This window comes from Bombina bombina, chromosome 1 (assembly GCF_027579735.1).
Source record: "Bombina bombina isolate aBomBom1 chromosome 1, aBomBom1.pri, whole genome shotgun sequence".
Classification (NCBI taxonomy): domain Eukaryota; kingdom Metazoa; phylum Chordata; class Amphibia; order Anura; family Bombinatoridae; genus Bombina; species Bombina bombina.
Window position 1 is genome coordinate 418,683,532 of NC_069499.1, and position 20,315 is coordinate 418,703,846.

The 20,315-nt window shown below is 39.3% G+C and overlaps 1 protein-coding gene across 2 annotated transcripts in view; it reads right to left on the minus strand.

Moving 5' to 3' along the window:
* LY75 (lymphocyte antigen 75) overlaps positions 1-20,315 on the minus strand; it is a 1,208,875-nt gene that overhangs the window by 806,376 nt on the left and 382,184 nt on the right. The window lies entirely within an intron of this gene.

Sequence of the window (20,315 nt, forward strand, 5' to 3'; positions counted from 1 at the left end):
TTACTCCAAGAGTAACCTTTGGATTCACACCAATATAGGTATTTACGCCATATCTTATGGTAAATCTTTCTGGTAACAGGTTTCCTAGCCTGTATTAAGGTATCAATAACTGACTCAGAAAACCCACGTCTTGATAAAATCAAGCGTTCAATTTCCAAGCAGTCAGCTTCAGAGAAGTTAGATTTTGATGTTTGAAGGGACCCTGTATCAGAAGGTCCTGTTTCAGAGGTAGAGACCAAGGTGGACAGGATGACATGTCCACCAGGTCTGCATACCAAGCCCTGCGTGGCCACGCAGGTGCTATTAGAATCACTGATGCTCTCTCTTGTTTGATTCTGGCAATCAATCGAGGAAGCAACGGGAAGGGTGGAAACACGTAAGCCATCCTGAAGTCCCAAGGTGCTGTCAGAGCATCTATCAGGACTGCTCCTGGATCCCTGGATCTGGACCCGTAACGAGGAAGCTTGGCGTTCTGTCGAGACGCCATGAGATCTATCTCTGGTTTGCCCCAACGTCGAAGTATTTGGGCAAAGACCTCCGGATGAAGTTCCCACTCCCCCGGATGAAAAGTCTGACGACTTAAGAAATCCGCCTCCCAGTTCTCCACTCCCGGGATGTGGATTGCTGACAGGTGGCAAGAGTGAGACTCTGCCCAGCGAATTATCTTTGATACTTCCATCATAGCTAGGGAGCTTCTTGTCCCTCCCTGATGGTTGATGTAAGCTACAGTCGTGATGTTGTCCGACTGAAACCTGATGAACCCCCGAGTTGTCAACTGGGGCCAAGCCAGGAGGGCATTGAGAACTGCTCTCAATTCCAGAATGTTTATTGGCAGGAGACTCTCCTCCTGACTCCATTGTCCCTGAGCCTTCAGAGAATTCCAGACGGCACCCCAACCTAGAAGGCTGGCGTCTGTTGTTACAATTGTCCAGTCTGGTCTGCTGAATGGCATCCCCCTGGACAGATGTGGCCGAGAAAGCCACCATAGAAGAGAATTTCTGGTCTCTTGATCCAGATTCAGAGAAGGGGATAAGTCTGAGTAATCCCCATTCCACTGACTTAGCATGCACAGTTGCAGTGGTCTGAGGTGTAAGCGTGCAAAGGGTACTATGTCCATTGCCGCTACCATTAAGCCGATTACCTCCATGCATTGAGCCACTGACGGGTGTTGAATGGAATGAAGGGTGCGGCAAGCACTTTGAAGTCTTGTTAGCCTGTCCTCTGTCAGGTAAATCTTCATTTCTACAGAATCTATAAGAGTCCCCAGGAAGGGAACTCTTGTGAGTGGAACGAGTGAACTTTTCTTTTCGTTCACCTTCCATCCATGTGACCTTAGAAATGCCAGCACTAACTCTGTATGAGACTTGGCAGTTTGAAAGCTTGAAGCTTGTATCAGAATGTCGTCTAGGTATGGAGCTACCGAGATTCCCCGCGGTCTTAGTACCGCCAGAAGAGCACCCAGAACCTTTGTGAAGATTCTTGGAGCTGTAGCCAATCCGAATGGAAGAGCCACAAACTGGTAATGCCTGTCTAGGAAGGCAAACCTTAGGTACCGATAATGATCTTTGTGAATCGGTATGTGAAGGTAAGCATCTTTTAAATCTACAGTGGTCATGTACTGACCCTCTTGGATCATAGGTAAAATTGTCCGAATAGTCTCCATCTTGAACGATGGAACTCTTAGGAATTTGTTTAGGATCTTTAAGTCCAGGATTGGTCTGAAAGTTCCCTCTTTTTTGGGAACCACAAACAGATTTGAGTAAAACCCCTGTCCCTGTTCCGATCGTGGAACTGGATGGATTACTCCCATTAACAAGAGCTCTTGTACGCAGCGTAGAAACGCCTCTTTCTTTGTCTGGATTGTTGACAATCTTGACAGATGAAATCTCTCTCTTGGAGGAGAGTATTTGAAGTCCAGTAGGTATCCCTGAGATATTATCTCTAGCGCCCAGGGATCCTGAACATCTCTTGCCCAAGCCTGGGCGAAGAGAGAAAGTCTGCCCCCCACTAGATCCGATCCCGGATCGGGGGCCCTCAATTCATGCTGTTTTAGGGGCAGCAGCAGGTTTCCTAGTCTGCTTGCCCTTGTTCCAGGACTGGTTAGGTTTCCAGCCTTGTCTGTAGCGAGCAACAGCTCCTTCCTGTTTTGGTGCAGAGGAAGTTGATGCTGCTCCTGCTTTGAAATTACGAAAGGAACGAAAATTAGACTGTCTAGTCTTGGCTTTGGCTTTGTCCTGAGGCAGGGCATGGCCTTTACCTCCTGTAATGTCAGCGATAATCTCTTTCAACCCGGGCCCGAATAAGGTCTGCCCTTTGAAAGGTATATTAAGCAATTTAGACTTAGAAGTAACATCAGCTGACCAGGATTTTAGCCACAGCGCCCTGCGTGCCTGAATGGCGAATCCTGAATTTTTCGCCGTAAGTTTAGTAAGATGTACTACGGCCTCCGAAATGAATGAATTAGCTAGTTTAAGGACTCTAAGCCTGTCCGTAATGTCGTCCAGAGTAGCTGAACCAATGTTCTCTTCCAGAGACTCAATCCAGAATGCCGCTGCAGCCGTGATCGGCGCAATGCATGCAAGGGGTTGCAATATAAAACCTTGTTGAACAAACATTTTCTTAAGGTAACCCTCTAACTTTTTATCCATTGGATCTGAAAAAGCACAGCTATCCTCCACCGGGATAGTGGTACGCTTAGCTAAGGTAGAAACTGCTCCCTCCACCTTAGGGACCGTTTGCCATAAGTCCCTTGTGGTGGCGTCTATTGGAAACATTTTTCTAAATATCGGAGGGGGTGAGAACGGCACACCGGGTCTATCCCACTCCTTAGTAACAATTTCAGTAAGTCTCTTAGGTATAGGAAAAACCTCAGTACTCGTCGGTACCGCAAAATATTTATCCAACCTACACATTTTCTCTGGTATTGCAACTGTGTTACAATCATTCAGAGCCGCTAACACCTCCCCTAGTAATACACGGAGGTTTTCCAGTTTAAATTTAAAATTTGAAATATCTGAATCCAGTCTGTTTGGATCAGAACCGTCACCCACAGAATGAAGTTCTCCGTCCTCATGTTCTGCCACCTGTGACGCAGTGTCTGACATGGCCCTAATATTATCAGCGCACTCTGTTCTCACCCCAGAGTGATCACGCTTACCTCTTAGTTCTGGTAATTTAGCCAAAACCTCAGACATAACAGTAGCCATATCCTGTAATGTGATTTGTAATGGCCGCCCAGATGTACTCGGCGCTACAATATCACGCACCTCCCTCTGAGCGGGAGATGTAGGTACTGACACGTGAGGCGAGTTAGTCGGCATAACTCTCCCCTCGTTGTTTGGTGAAATTTGTTCAATTTGTACAGATTGACTTTTATTTAAAGTAGCATCAATACAGTTAGTACATACATTTCTATTGGGCTCCACTTTGGCATTGCAACAAATGACACAGGTATCATCCTCTGAATCAGACATGTTTAACACACTAGCAAATAAACTTGCAACCTGGAAATACAATTCAATTAGAATAATATTAAAACGTACTGTGCCTTTAAGAAGCACAGAAGATTTATGACAGTTGAAAATTAATAAATTGAAACAGTTATAGCCTCAATCCTTGTAAACAACACAACTTTAGCAAAGGTTTAATCCCATTAGCAAAGATAACAAATTCTGAAAGCAGGAAACAAATTACAGAATAAACGTTTTTTATCTCAGTCAAACTATAATTCTCACAGCTCTGCTGAGAGAAATTACCTCCCTCAAAATAAGTTTTGAAGACCCCTGAGCTCTGTAGAGATGAACCGGATCATGCAGGGAATACAATGAGTTGCTGACTGAAATATTTGATGCGTAGTAAAAGCGCCAAAAAACGGCCCCTCCCCCTCACACACAGCAGTGAGGGAGAACAGAAACTGTCAGAAAACAGATTAAGCAACTGCCAGGTGGAAAAATAGTGCCCAAACATTTATTCACTCAGTACCTCAGCAAATGAAAACGATTTTACATTCCAGCAAAAACGTTAAACATAATCTCTAGTTATTAAACAGCTTTATGTATTTCATACAGTGTAATTCTAGTGAAGTACCATTCCCCAGAATACTGAAGTGTAAAGTATACATACATGACATTATATCGGTATGGCAGGATTTTCTCATCAATTCCATTGTCAGAAAATAAAAACTGCTACATACCTCTATGCAGATTCATCTGCCCGCTGTCCCCTGATCTGAAGTTTACCTCTCCTCAGATGGCCGAGAAACAGCAATATGATCTTAACTACTCCGGCTAAAATCATAACAAAAACTCTGGTAGATTCTTCTTCAAACTCTGCCAGAGAGATAATAACACACTCCGGTGCTATTTTAAAATAACAAACTTTTGATTGAAGATATAAAACTAAGTATAATCACCATAGTCCTCTCACACATCCTATCTAGTCGTTGGGTGCAAGAGAATGACTGGGAGTGACGTAGAGGGGAGGAGCTATATGCAGCTCTGCTGGGTGAATCCTCTTGCACTTCCTGTTGGGGAGGAGTAATATCCCAGAAGTAATGATGACCCGTGGACTGATCACACTTAACAGAAGAAAAGAGGTGGGATTTATCACTGGATAAAGTCTCATGCACAGGAGTAAAAGGAGGATAATGCTGACCCTGGTGATTTTGACTTACTGACTTAAAACTGCTACCTTTGGAAATAGACAAATAGGATCAGCAATCCCCAAAAGGTGCGCTGGTGCTAAGTGTTAGACTTCAATCCTGAAACGCTGGGTTTGTGGCAGGACTCCCAAAAGTAATCCGGGTGGATTCCTGACTGCAGAGAAGGGAGAAAAAAAGAGGCGCCAACCATAAAACAGTATCGTGGATCCGACCACAATTGACTCACAGACTTCCCCCCCTTGGTCCGAAATACTCACAAGCGGGGCGGCACAAATTCAGTGCCTGTACTAGCAGATCGGGACTGTTCTGAGTCGCCCGACAGACACACCGGGGCCAGTTCACGCCACACGGTGACCGTCAATCAGCATCAGGTAGCTCTGTTAGGCTCCGACCGACAAAAATCAGCTGTATATTCTGATGGCAAGTGTCGGAGTGAGGGACTGGAATTCCAACTTGGATAGATGTAGGGTAAATGTGATCGAATCACAAGACAGGCAAGGTATATATAAAATCGGTAGTTTATTAAAAGAAAAACAACAGCAACGTGTTTCTCGGCTGGAAGGCCGTTTCATCAGGCTGTACAATACAAAGCATTTGCTCTCATTATATACCTTACAAACACCTGTCTATAGGCGGTCTTACACAGAGAGCCTGTATGTCTGTTCACAAGTTAACTCTTCCGTTACCAACATTTAATTCATTAAAAACACTTAACTAAAAAAAAAACATGTAATGGTAATAACTAGTAAACACTCTAATAAGTGTAAATATCGGGAAAATGCATTAATCTATAACATACAATAAAATATAATATAAAATGTCTGCTCATATATATAAGGTTAATCCCACTCAGATATTAGTGGACAAAAGATCAATATAAGAAAAATCAGAAGCTTGGCGTATAAAAAATAAATTATATATATATATATATATATATATATATATATATATGTGTGTGTGTGTGTGTGTGTGTGTGTGTGTGTGCTTGTATTGATGTTAGTTTGATAATTACACTGTATATCATTTTTATAAAACATCATATTAATAATTATAAGATAAACATAAATAAATGAATACAATTTGAAAATATATGAATATACATAAATGTGACCAAGTATTTGAAATCTAATGGGCCACTATCGCACTTAAAAAATCACAGTGTACTAATGATAAAAATAATAATAATAGGGGGCGGAGCCAACTATCCATGCATACAGACGTGTTTCTGAGGGGCTCCTGCTATATATCTGAACTAAGACATTAATATAAGCTCTACATCTGTACTATTATCTCAGAAAGATCTTATGAATACATTTAACCCACTGGGGATCATGGCGAGTCCCTACTCCGAGAATATGCGGCTGACATACACCTTTTAATATCTCCACGGGGTGGATTCCGCCATTTGGCCTACAGACCAGGGCTACCATGCTCTTTTTGGGCTAAGACGCTTTGCTTACAATATTGTCTCCTACGCATTACACTTAGGAGATGATCTGGATTTCTACCGGTAATCCTAAAATAAATATTTACTGAATCTCTTTAACCAGAGCAAGTAGGAGACATACGTTATCGGCAGCATGGAAGCAATAGAGGCCTGGGAACAGCGCACGCAGCAAATTATAGACGGGCACTTCCAGAGCCTTAAGGAACACATTACATATATCCTGTCCTCTATACTATACCCACCGGGCTACGAAGCTGATATTATATACACCAGACATGGTGCTGACATTACCACCAGACCTGCACTCACATCTGCGGAGGGCCAGAGTATATACAATCCGCATTGCCGATTTCATCAACGGCTGGATGTAAGCTTGTTAGTGGCAGAAGGAGCGGAAGACACAGCAGAGGCAGCCCTAAATCCTGATTTCCTACCTAGTCAGAAGGTCACATCACTGGGAGTCTGCTACACTCGACAAGACCCTCTTTGGCTAGCTCCGCTTCAAGAAAACTATGCGGAGTTTGAGGTTATGCAACCTTCCAGCTCTGCTGCTGCTAATGGAGACAACGAACAACGGATCCGAAAATATGCCCTCAAGCATCTCAAATCCCTAAATACAACTTTGACTGTATCAACCGGTGATTTTATCACGCTGGATTTTGACAGCTTGCTGAGCAACGTCATTGACAGCTTGAAGCAAAAGTCTGGGAGGAAAAAAAGCCGTTGTGGAGTTGGCTAAAGGGGATAAAGTAACTTAACATCTAATCCACAAGAGTACTTTGCATAAAGTTTATTTAGGCTTGCTCATATTAGCACGCTAAGTGACAATATATAAATGTTTGCCTTTTCTTCTTTTCTTTTTACAGTAAGCAAAGTTTTTATATTTCACTAGCAGGTATATTCTAATACAGGGAACTCGTTACGATAGCAGCAATGTTAGCTACATTAGTTCCCTAGCCAATACGAGATAGTCACTTTGTGCTTAGCCTTGTTAAAATATGTTTGATTATCTATGCTATATTTGCTAGAAGTCTCCTACAATTGTCCCTAGTGCTTTGCTTAAGGTTCTTTCTAGATAATATTTGCTATGCAATGTTTTGTAATATAAGCTTTACATATAAGGCAACTACTAGGGCAGTCACATGTGTTTTTTCTGGACTGCCTGACATATGATGAATAGCCAGCTCTGTTTGTATTAAGTTCCTCTGTTCTGTATATTAGCACAGTTTTTATTATCAGTCTGTTATTACGCTTACCCCAATATTTACTGAAACTTATCACATTACCTGAAGCTTGTCTCCACTCAGCTAACTGTAGGCTTATATGACCACTATATAAAGGGGCGTTAACTGTGTCAGGCCTTTCGGTTATATGCTTGTTTTTTTTTTAATTTTTTTTATATAATCTTAGTGGTGTAGCCTAGACATAATGGGTGGCCATATCCTCCACAAGCCTTGCTCCTCTATTGAGAAGACCAGGAACATTACCTCTGCACTACTCACTCACTCTGCTATACTAGGGGGGTATATAATGACAACAATATTTAGGCTGCAGTGTATTATTATTTGCTCTCTTTGTTATCCTTTGGTACATTTACACGTGCGCAGGGTTCCTTTAAACTCTTTTTCCCTCCCCTCATATATTTGTATATGGCCTTCACCTATGTGGGATCTTGTGTGATGGGCATAGGGCCCATGCCCAATCACCAGGTTTCTACTAATTAAATAGGAAATATGTGCTTCCCAATTCGAAAATAGCTACCCTTCTGTCCCACTTAACATCAGTGAAGATCTCATGACAATGCTATTGCTTGCATAGAAGTAACTAAACCACTACATTTTATGTTTATCTGAGATTAGCCTTTAACTACTATCCGTAAATAGATTATTACCATTCACATAAGTGACCCCTAGGTCTAAGCAAGCGCGCCTTTGAACTCTAGCGCTAAAACTCAATTGTGTTTTTTTATGCCGGTCAAATGTCCCTTGTTATTTATTTTGCAGATTTACCCCCTGGAGACGTTAGCTGGTATGACTGTTTAGAATTGTTTTATGCTTAAAAGATTTAAGAGCACTTTTTTTTTTTTATACTGTATATATGCTTAACTCTTGGGATTCCTCCCCACAGGGTTATAAATATACTACTCCACAATGTCTGCTTGAAGTTGGCACTAAGTTTATATGTTATGCTACATGTGAGCCTCCATTATAGTCACCTTTCAGCCACATTTTGTCAGATTTTTGCTCTTCATTAATACCCATATATTACTGTGTGCAATCTAGCATCTGCGCATTTAACATGTCTGTTATTGCAGGCTGGTCCTGCTTTATATATGGTTTCCCTCCTCAGGATGCCACAGTTGGTCTATGTAACTTCCATTAAACTTATTCCCTAAGATTTTTTTTTTAAGCCCTGGTATGTCGGATCTTGCAATGGTACAATGTACACTTGGTCCCTTTCGCATTCATACTGACAATCCATGTTCTAAGTAGATTTCTCGCTCTGATGTGGTACCTTGTTTTGTTAATGAACGCTTACTTTGAAGTATGATATAAAAAGCTTCCCAAGCTGTATGTTTTTCACACCATATACAATTTACCACCTCCCCCCCCCCATAATACACCTCCTAATTTAGGAGGGTTAACTATATGGCTTCTCTTTCCTATGCCATAATTTATCTACCTAATTATTATAACTACCACCATAACTATCTATATAATGTATCCTTTTAGATACAACGTACCCACTTACTTTTCCTACTGTCTACAAGTGACCCCTGCTGTGTCCCCCTACTAACACATACTAATGTGAATGGTCCAAGAGTGGCCATTATTTTCCTTCTGGGGACTTATTTTTCTTATACACTGACTCTCGCAAGCAAAGGGTACCTATATTTAAATAATTCTTCTCTCCTACCTTGAGTAAATATATAGGTTAGGCCCAAAAGTGGCCTATTAAGTTAGGAGAATGATGTTTCAAGTTTTTTTGTTCAAGGTGCCATCTTAAATATTGTAACCTATCTCAAATATAAAACGAGGTTTGTCATTGAGGCCTGTGAGTGGTCTCTCCAGATAGCAATAACCTCCTAAACTTGGTATATTTTTGCTTGAGGCCCAAGAGTGGTCTTGTGTGTGAATTTAGAGGAAGGTTGAGTACCAGGCATTTCATACATGTATGTTTAAATTGCATATTACTATTGTAACCCAATGCTATTCTGTATTACTGTTTCAAGATTTTTGTATGCCTTTTTTTTTCAAAAAAACCTCAAATAAAAATTATTAAAAAAAAAAAAAAAAAATAATAATAATATTGTATCAGTTATTCATCTAAAATATAACTGTGGGATATAGAACATCATATTGATAATTATAAGAGGAACATGGAACAATGGATACAATTGGAAAAGATACAAATTCACATAAATATAACAGAGTAATCGAAATCTAATGGGCCACTATCACATTTGAAAAATCACAGTGTGCTAATAATACAAATAATAATAATAATAATAATGTGTCAGTTATTCATCCATAGTGTAACCGTGGGATATACTTATATAGCCTAACACTGGCAAATGCACTATGATAGGATACATAAGAGATTTTATAGGAGCCAAATAAAGGTGTAGTCATACTCAAGTGACAGGATATCCTTGTCCTAAATAATCTAAAATTTACAATTTAAAAATGAAAATAATGATAAATAAAGATATTGTTAATGATGGATATCTACATCAACAGGAGACACTGGGGATGACTGGATATATATGTGTAAGTTAAAATGAGGAAAAAGGTATGATAGTTACATATTGGAATCTATGCCAGATGAAAGCTGTATAATGTAAAGGGAGACCCACTGGACACCAAAATCGTCTCAAAAGGCTGCCAAATCTATATTGAGATTTAGGCCATTGGGATGAAGACTCTTAAGTGTGTGTATCCAGTAGGCCTCCCTTTGTCTAAGTCTGGACAGTCTGTTGTACAGGTGTGATATTGGAATGTGTTCAATTGGGCAGATACTAAAGCAATCAGTTTGGCCATTATGTAGATGATTGCAATGTCTGGGGACACTATGGTTCCTATAATTATTTTTCATGTTCCTTAAATGTTCCGACCATCTGATGCTCAATCTTCTACAAGTCCTACCAACATACTGTACCCCACATACACAGGACAACAGATATACTACATATCTGGAGGCACAAGAAATATGGCCAATTATGGAAAAATATTTCCCCGTTATATTTGATTTAAATGTTGTTTGTTTATGTGTAATCTTTGCACAAAGTTTACATCTTCTAGCCTTACATCTATACGATCCTATTGGTGATATTCCTACTCGTTGGCGATTGTTCAAGATCTTATGTTTCACAACCTTACTCGGAGCCAGCAAAGATTTTAAACTGGGCGCTTTTTTATACACTATTCTAGGTTTATCGCCTAATATATTCCCCAATATTTATTAATAATTTGTCATATTGATTTATGATGACAATTATATTCTGTAATAAAAGGGGTAAAATTACCCATATAATTAAGTCGCTTTTTATTGTTTTTTCTTAAATAATCTTCTCTTTTGTCCTGTTTGGCTCTTTTGTAGCCATTTTCTACAATATGTGATGGATAATGTTTCTCACTAAAGCGTTCTTTTAATATCAAACTTTGGGCCTCATAGTAAGCTACGGTGCTACAATTACGGCAAATTCTTTTAAATTGGCCATATGGCACATTACGTTTCCACGGGAAATAGTGGTGACTGGTGAAATCTAAATAACGGTTACAATCTACCATCTTAAAATGGGTGACGCTAGTCACATTTGAACCCTCAAATCTTAGTGCAAGATCTAAAAATATTATGGTTTCATGGTGGATGGAACTAGTGAAGGATAAACCCCTATCATTTTAATTAAGATATTCTACAAAAATATTGGCAGATGCCATATCTCCCTTCCAGATGAATAGCATATCGTCTATGTACCGCCCATAGAACACCAGGCTCGCCCCAAAAATGCCATCATAGATATATTTTTGTTCAAACGATCCCATGAACAAATTGGCATAACTTGGGGCGAAACTGGTGCCCATGGCGGTACCTTTGACCTGGAGGAAAAAGTCATCCTGGAACAAAAAATAATTGTGTCTCAGGATGAATGAGATAAGTTGTAAAATAAAATCACACTGAACACTGGGCAAATAAATATCATTCTGTAAGTATTCTGATATTGCTGATATACTTAAATTATGTGATATATTTGAATATAATGATTGGACATCACATGTTATCCACAATAGATCTGGAGTGATGGTAATCTTTTCTAGTTTTTCAATCAAATCGCTAGAGTCCTGAATATATGATTCGAGGCCCAGTACATGTTTTTGTAAGAAAAAGTCCACATGAGAGGACACATTATCCGTGAGACTGCCAATGCCTGCGATAATGGACCTTCCGGGAGGGCAAGTGAGGTTTTTATGCAGTTTTGGTAAGTGATAATAGAAAGCCAGATTGGGCTCTTTAGGTAATAGAAAATCTCTTTCTTTCTTAAGTATTATATTTTCCTTATACGCATAGTCCTAGTAGTCTTTTAATACCTTTGTATACTGTATCGTGGGGTCATGGCTAAGTTTCCTATAATAGGTGGTGTCATGAAGGATTTTACAGGCCTCCATAAGATAATCTTCTAAATTTTGGAGGATGATATCGCTTATGTATCCTATCATAGTGCATTTGCCAGTGTTAGGCTATATAAGTATATCCCACGGTTACACTATGGATGAATAACTGACACATTATTATTATTTTTATTATTAGCACACTGTGATTTTTCAAATGTGACAGTGGCCCATTAGATTTCGATTACTCTGTTATATTTATGTGAATTTGTATCTTTTCCAATTGTATCCATTATTCCATGTTCCTCTTATAATTATCGATATGATGTTCTATATCCCACGGTTATATTTTAGATGAATAACTGATACAATATTATTATTATTTTTATCATTAGTACACTGTGATTTTTTAAGTGTGATAGTAGCCCATTAGATTTCAAATACTTGGTCACATTTATGTATATTCGTATTTTTTCAAATTGCATTCATTTATTTATGTTTATCTTATAATTATTAATATGATGTTTTATAAAAATGATATACATTGTTATTATCAAACTAACATCAATACGAGCACAAACATATATATATATATATATATATATATATATTATTTTTTATACTCCAAGCTTCTGATTTTTCTTATATTGATCTTTTGTCCACTAATATATGAGTGGGATTAACCTTATATATATGAGCAGACATTTTATATTATATTTTATTGTATGTTATAGATTAATGCATTTTTCCGATATTTACAATTATTAGCGTGTATACTAGTTATTACCATTAATGTATATACATGTTTTTTTTAGTTGTGTTTTTAATGAATTAAATGTTGGTAACGCAAGAGTTAACTTGTGAACAGACAGGCTCTCTGTGTAAGACCGCCTATAGACAGGTGTTTGTAAGGTATATAATGAGAGCAAATGCTTTGTATTGTACAGCCTGATGAAACGGCCTTCCAGCTGAGAAACGCGTTGCTGTTGTTTTTCTTTTAATAAACTACCGATTTTATATATACCTTGCCTGTCTTGTGATTCGATCACATTTACCCTACATCTATCCAAGTTGGAATTCCAGTCCCTCACTCCGACACTTGCCATCAGAATATACAGCTGATCTTTGTCGGTCGGAGCCTAACGGAGCTACCTGATGCTGATTGGAGGTCACCGTGTGACGTGAACTGGCCCCGGTGTGTCTGTCGGGCGACTCAGAACAGTCCCGATCTGCTAGTACAGGCACTGAATTTGTGCTGCCCCGCTTGTGAGTATTTTGAACTATGGGGAGGAAGTCTGTGAGTCCATTGTGGTCGGATCCACGATACTGTTTTATGGTTGGCGCCTCTCTTTTTTCTCCCTTCTCTACCTTTGGAAATACACAAAGTCTTTGGAAGACAAAAATTGGGCCTAACATTATTTCCACACATATGCATCCTCTCTTGCATGATAGTGAATAGGATTTATCTGAAAAAGCTGAAACTTCAAATTGGTTTATTTGAAATGTATTAATGGTTATTTTATCTTTTAATAGATTTTAGCAAAGAAATTCTTTATAGCATAGTTAAACTACAGCTGTGAGTTACAAGGTAATTTATTCTAATATTTAATATTATTTAGACCAAGGGTAGTAAGTATACTGTTGTTAAATATTAATTTTTAGAAAAAAAATTGTATTTTAATGTCATAAGTTAATTGCAGCTATTGCAATATATTTTAGAATTTGTTTTATTGGGGCTAAATAAGAGGTTGTTTGAGGCCAGATTAATTGGCATATAAATAGACTGTTGCATTACCAATATACGATTTCTGGTGGTTTAAGTTATTTAGAACCATGTGTGGGCTAAATAGTTTAAGTATACTTTTCTGAAAGTTCTCTAGATTTATTGAGATTTAGTAAGATTTGTGTGAAGTATCTTGTTATATTGTTAACTAAGCACTGTTAAGTTAGCAGTCCATATTTTGGTATCGGGGTAAATATTGCTATATAATTATAGACTGTTCTGGTATTCTCATTTGTGATATTTTAATAAGCGAATCATTGTGAGTAAAGTTAATTTTTAGAGATATTTTATGGGCGGTTATATACAGAAAACAAGTGTATATAATTAATTCATAATCTAGTTTTTACATAAATATAATTCAATTGGGCATATTTATCAAGCTCTGAATGGCAGGCTCGCCAGAAACAGCAGTTATGAAGCAGCGGTCACAAAGACTTCTGCTCCATAACCTGTCCGCCTGCTCAGAGCAGGCGGACAGACATCGCCGGAAATCAACCCGATCGAGTACGATCGGGTTGATTGACACCCCCCTGCTGGCGGCCCATTGGCCGCGAGTCTGCAGGGGGCGTCGTTGCAATGCATATTGCTCGCCGTATTCAGCGAGGTCTGGCGGACCTGATCCGCAGTGTCGGATCAGGTCCGCCAGACCTTGATAAATATGGGCCAATGTGTCTATAAAGATAACTGATCAGAACAAAGGATTCAAGGATTACTAACTTTTACGTTTTTTAACCCCAACAAACACCATAAAATGGAAGATAAACAAAGTTAAACCTACTGACCTTATATTTTTCGAAAACGATAGTGCCTAACATTTGAATTTGATTTTTTTTTTATCCAAGATGACGTCACCAAAGCCTTCCCTCTAATATGGGCATTACCTGTTAGCAAGCAATAACCTTTCCGATTTCGTCTTCTTACCATTCATTACATGAGGAATCGGCCCTACTTGGCATGCGCATCAAAATCCTCCAAGTCGCGCATGCGCATTTCTTATGGTTGCTACCGAATTTACAATCACATAACTGTAAAAACGAAGAGCGGTCCAGCCAGTGTTTCAAGGAGTGACGTTTTTAGTGACGCTGCGCAATCTTGTGCATGCGCATAGCTTAATAGAAGTGTCATATTCCAACTGTAGTTGTCAGCCCAGATTGGACAGGACATAAGGATACCCACGGAGTGGGATTGGAAAGCAATAAAAGTTTGATAAATGATAATGGCAATACGGTAAATATCTTATTATGAGATTATATTGAGAAAATGCTTAAGGGTAGTTAAATCATTACAAGCTTAGTTAGTTTTTGCTTACAGTGTCCCTTTAAATATTAATTTTTAATAATAATATTGTTGTCAAATTTATAGATATCTCAGTAGTGATATTTTAGAGTACACTACAGAGATTTAATATCTTACTGAAGTGTATTGACAAAGTTTTGCTATATTAATTGTAGATATCGCTGGCAATAATTTTATACTGCTATTAATTATTAATATTCATAATTACAATACGTAACACGTTGGAGGACACTCCTGAGACGTATCAACATTTCCAAGTTTATCTTCCATCCATGTGATAGAAGAAGACTGAGAAGGGACTCTGAGTATTCTTCCGTAACACGACAAGTTGGTGCTTGCACCAGAATATCTTCCAAGTATGGGGCTACTGTAATACCCTGAGTTCTGGCAACGGCTACAAAAGCCCCCAGAATCTTCATAAGGATTCTTGGAGCAGTAGCTAGGCCAAACGGAAGGGCAATGAACTGTAATTGCTGGTCCAGGAATGCAAACCTCAGGAATGGAAAGTGTTCCCTGTGGATTGGAACAAGAAGGTAAGTGTCCTTCAGTTCTATAGTGGTCATAAACTGGCCTTCCTGAACTAAAGGAAGGATGAACCTTATTGTCTCCATCTTGAAGGAAGGGACAATGAGAAATTTGTTTAAGTACTTTAGGTCTAGAATTGGGCGGATAGATCCCGAACGCACCCTAGAATGGCATCTGAAAAAAGAGACAGTCTACCCCCTACACAATCCGATCCCAGATCGGGGGCCACCTCTTCATGCCAATTTGTTTTCGGCGGGCTTCTTACTCTGCTTGGATGTATTCCAGGACTGAGCCGGCTTCCAAGTACTGTACTCTTGGGTTGCTTGAGCTTGGAGGAGGATTGTTGTCATTGGGATTTGTCAGAAGGAAAGGAACGAAAATTAGAAGATTGTCGTCCCTTAGACTTGTTCTTCTTATCTTGCGGTAGGAAGGCACCCTTGTTTCCGGTAACCGTAAAAATAATCGAGTCCAGGCCTGCACCAAATAAAATCTTTCCACTGAAGGGAAGAGAAAGGAGTCTGGACTTAGAAGTCATACCCGCAGACTAAGACTTCAACCAGAGCACCAGGCTGGCTAGGACCAGAGGCCTTTGCATTTAGGCGAATAATTTGCATGTTTGCATCACAGATAAAATAATTAGCAACTCTCAGAGCTTTAAATCTGTCTTAAATATCCTCAAGGGGAGACTCCACCTCAATGAGTTCCGACAAAGAGTTGCATCAGTAGGTAGCTGCTCCGGCAACCACGGCAACTGCAGTCTCCGGTTGAAATAAAAATGCTGTATGTTGAAACATCTTTCTCAGAAAGGTTTCCATTTTCTTGATGCAGTGAACAAGTGCGGTAGTTCCGCATGAAACGCGTATCCTTACATCTGCATTTGTGACCGTTCAGTTCAGCTGAATGGCATACTCTTTTTGATCTTGTGTTATTTTTTTATTTTAGAGCACTGTATTATACTTTTTTGCACTATTTGAATAAAGACAAGAGCTGTTTTACTATACCTTGGATTTGTGGGTTCCCTTTTGCAGTTAGCCAGATTTTCTTTGTATTTTCCATTTTCTTATCCATCGGCTCTCTGAACGAAGAACTATCCTGAAGAGGTAGAGTAGTACGTTTAGCAAGATTAGATTTGCTAAAATTAGAACTATGGGCAAGTGAATGGAAAATGAGATTTAATACGGAAAAATGCAAGGTTCTACATTTTGGAAGTAAAAATAAGCAGGCTACGTATTTTTTAAATGGGACAAGACTTAGCCAAACACAGGAGGAAAGGGATTTGGGAGTAGTAATAGATAACAAGCTAAAGATGAGTGCAAAATGCAGGGCAGCGGCTTCAAAGGCTAATAAGATACTAGCATGTATTAAAAGAGGCATTGATTCAAGGGAGGAAAGCATAATTCTGTCATTATATAAAGCCCTGGTAAGACCTCACCTTGAGTTTGGAGTGCAGTTCTGGGGACCGATTGCTAAAAAAGATATTGCAGAACTAGAAAAAGTTCAGAGAAGGGCCACAAAGCTAATAAGGGGATTGGAGAAATTAACCTATGAGGAGAGGCTAGCCAAACTGGGTCTGTTCTCTTTAGAAAATAGGCGCTTGAGAGGTGACATGATTACTTTATATAAATATATTCAAGGCCCATATACAGAGATGGCAGAAGCTCTGTTTATTCCAAGAAAATTGTTTTTGACAAGAGGTCATAATTTAAGGTTGGAGGAAAGGAGATTTAATCTCCTGCAACGGAAACGTTTTTTCACTGTAAGAGCAATAAAATTGTGGAACTCATTACCAAAGAAGGTAGTGAATGCCAATACCATAGATACATTTAAAAATAGTCTGGATAAATTTCTGTATATAAACAAAATTCATGGATATGATTGCTAGTATTAAATGGGTCACATTGTAATGGGGTTATTTAAGCTTAACTGGAGCTTTTTGTAAGTATTTTAGATTTGTATAGGTTGAACTCGATGGACTTCAGTCTTTTTTCAACCTTATCTACTATGTTACTATGTTACTGTTTGTTCCAGCCAAAAACACACAGTCTATGAGCCCAGAAAATCAAATCACACAAAGCAGCATGTAAATAATTAATACACTGATTAATTAACTCCAACTGTTCAATAAACCCCTCTCAGATGATATTAACCCTGGATCCTATCAAGGTATAAAGGAGCCACACTGTGACCCTGTTATAGCGTTTTATGTATTAAAAAGTGAAACAATCTTACCTCCAGGATCCATGCTTTGGAACAGAACACAGCCTCTCAAGTGTGACAGTCTTATAGCAGCGCTTATGACATGGACTTGAGTTAGAGAAAGCAGACAGTGAAATTCATCAACACTGATTGATTAGGAGCTGTTAGCAGTAGTCTGGATGGCTTTGCAGAAAAACTTTCCCTGTATCTCCAGACTCTAACTTTCATCAATACTCTCACTGAGAGGTTGACATGACTACTTAAAAGTCAAGTCCTATCTAGAAGGGCAGATATCCTTTTGTCAGGACTCTCCAAATCTTCTGACACTTCTCTGCCATCTCCTATCGTGACAAAAGGCAAAGAATGACTAGGGTAATGAGGAAGAGGGAGGGATATTTAAGTCTTTGGCTGGGGTGTCTTTGCCTCCTCCTGGTGGCCCGGTGTTGTATTTCCCAACAGTAAGGAATGAAGCCGTCGACTCTCCCTATCTTAAGAAGGAAATAACACGCTCTTTCTGTATCGTGTAAGTTTAATTTTGACTTTCCTATCCCTTTGACTTAACTTGGAAGTGGATATGTGTGCCAATCTGCTGTAACTTGGCTTGTACTAGTAATCTGTGCAGGTACTTACCCCGCAAATGCCCGTTCCACTTTTCTTACTTAGCTAATATTACTGAGGATACAGAAGGAAAAAAAAAGAGCAGGAAGGGGACAGCAAAGAACTTTTTAATCAGAAATTACTGAGACAAAAAAAGACAGGCGACGTTTCGGGATACTATACCTTCCTCATGCCATGCCTAACAAACATACAATGAAGACTTATATACCATCATACTACTAGGTGGCACTAAGGAGTTATCTCTTATCTCTTACTAATACATTGTATTTACTAAACTTCTATGCAAATAATCAGTTGTATTTATAATACAAAAATTCATCTCTAAATTTGGAGCAGGAAAACACAGCAGAAATATTTAACAAATCTATGGCCATAGACTAAGATAAAACATTTTCTATAAACCAAAATATTTCACAAAAACACTGCTAAATCTCAATCCTTGTTCAACCCTTTTGGTTCAAGAGTTTCTACAGATGAAACTCGAAAAATTAGAATATCGTGCAAAAGTTCATTTATTTCACTAATGCAACTTAAAAGGTGAAACTAATATATGAGATAGACTCATTACATGCAAAGCAAGATAGTTCAAGTCATGATTTATTTGTCATAATTGTGATGATTATGGCTTACAGCTCATGAAAACCCCACAATCTCAGAAAATTAGAATATTACATGCAATCAATAAAACAAGGATTGTACATAGAACAATATCGGACCTCTAAAAAGTATAAGCATGCATACTGTATGTACTCAGTACTTGGTTTGGGCCCCTTTTGCAGCAATTACTGCCTCAATGCGGCGTGGCATGGAAGCTATCAGCCTGTGGCACTGCTGAGGTGTTATGGAAGACCAGGATGCTTCAATAGCGGCCTTCAGCTCTTCTGCATTGTTTGGTCTCATGTCTCATCTTTCTCTTGGCAATGCCCCATAGATTCTCTATGGGGTTCAGGTCAGGCGAGTTTGCTGACCAATCAAGCACAGTAATCCCACGGTCATTGAACCAGGTTTTGGTGCTTTTGGCAGTGTGGGCAGGTGCCAAGTCCTGCTGGAAAATGAAGTCAGCATCCCCATAGAGCTCGTCTGCGGAAGGAAGCATGAAGTACTCCAAAATCTCCTGGTAGACAGCCGAGTTGACCCTGGACTTAATGAAGCACAGTGGACCAACACCAGAAGATGACATGGCTCCCCAAATCAACACAGACTGTGGAAACTTCACACTGGACTTCTTGCAGTGTGTGCCTCTCCATTCTTCCTCCATACTCTGGGTCCTTGGTTTCCAAATGAGATGCAAAATTTGCTCTCATCAGAAAAGAGGACTTTGGACCACTGAGCAACAGACCAGATCTGTTTTTCTTTAGCCCAGGTAAGACCCTTCTGACATTGTTTGTTGTTCAGGAGTGGCGTGACAAGAGGAATACAACAATTGAAGCCCATGTCCAGGAACCGTCTGTGTGTGGTGGCTCTTGATGCACTGACTACAGCCTCAGTCCACTCCTTGTGAAAGTCCCCAACACTTTTGAATGGCCTTTTGCTGAAAATCCTCTCCAGGCTGCGGTCATCCCTGCTTCTTGTGCACCTTTTTCTTCCACACTTTTCCCTTCTACATAACTTTCTATTAATGTGCTTTGATACAGCACTTTGGGAACATCCAACTTCTTTTGCAATTACCTTTGAGGCTTTCCCTCCTTATGGAGGGTGTCAATGATGTTTTTTTGCACAACTGTCAGGTCGGCAGTCTTTCCCATGATTGTGATTCCTACTGAACCAGACAGAGACCATTTAAAGGCTCAGGAACCCTTTGTCAGTGTCATGGCTTAATTATTTGATTAGAGTGGGACACTTTGAGCCTAGAATATTGCACCTTTTCACAATATTCTAATTTTCTGAGATTGTGGATTTGGGGTTTTCATGAGCTGTAAGCCATAATCATCACAATTATGACAAATCACGGCTTGCACTATCTATTAATTTATCCACCAATCAGCAAGGACAACCCAGGTTGTTCACCAAAAATGGGCCGGCATCTTAACTTACATGTCAAATAAAGATACCAAGAGAATGAAGAAAAATTGATAATAGGAGTAAATTAGAAAGTCGTTTAAAATGTCATGCTCTATCTGAATCACGAAAGAGAAAAATTTGGGTTCAGTGTCCCTTTAAGCAGCAACTCTTTATCGCAAA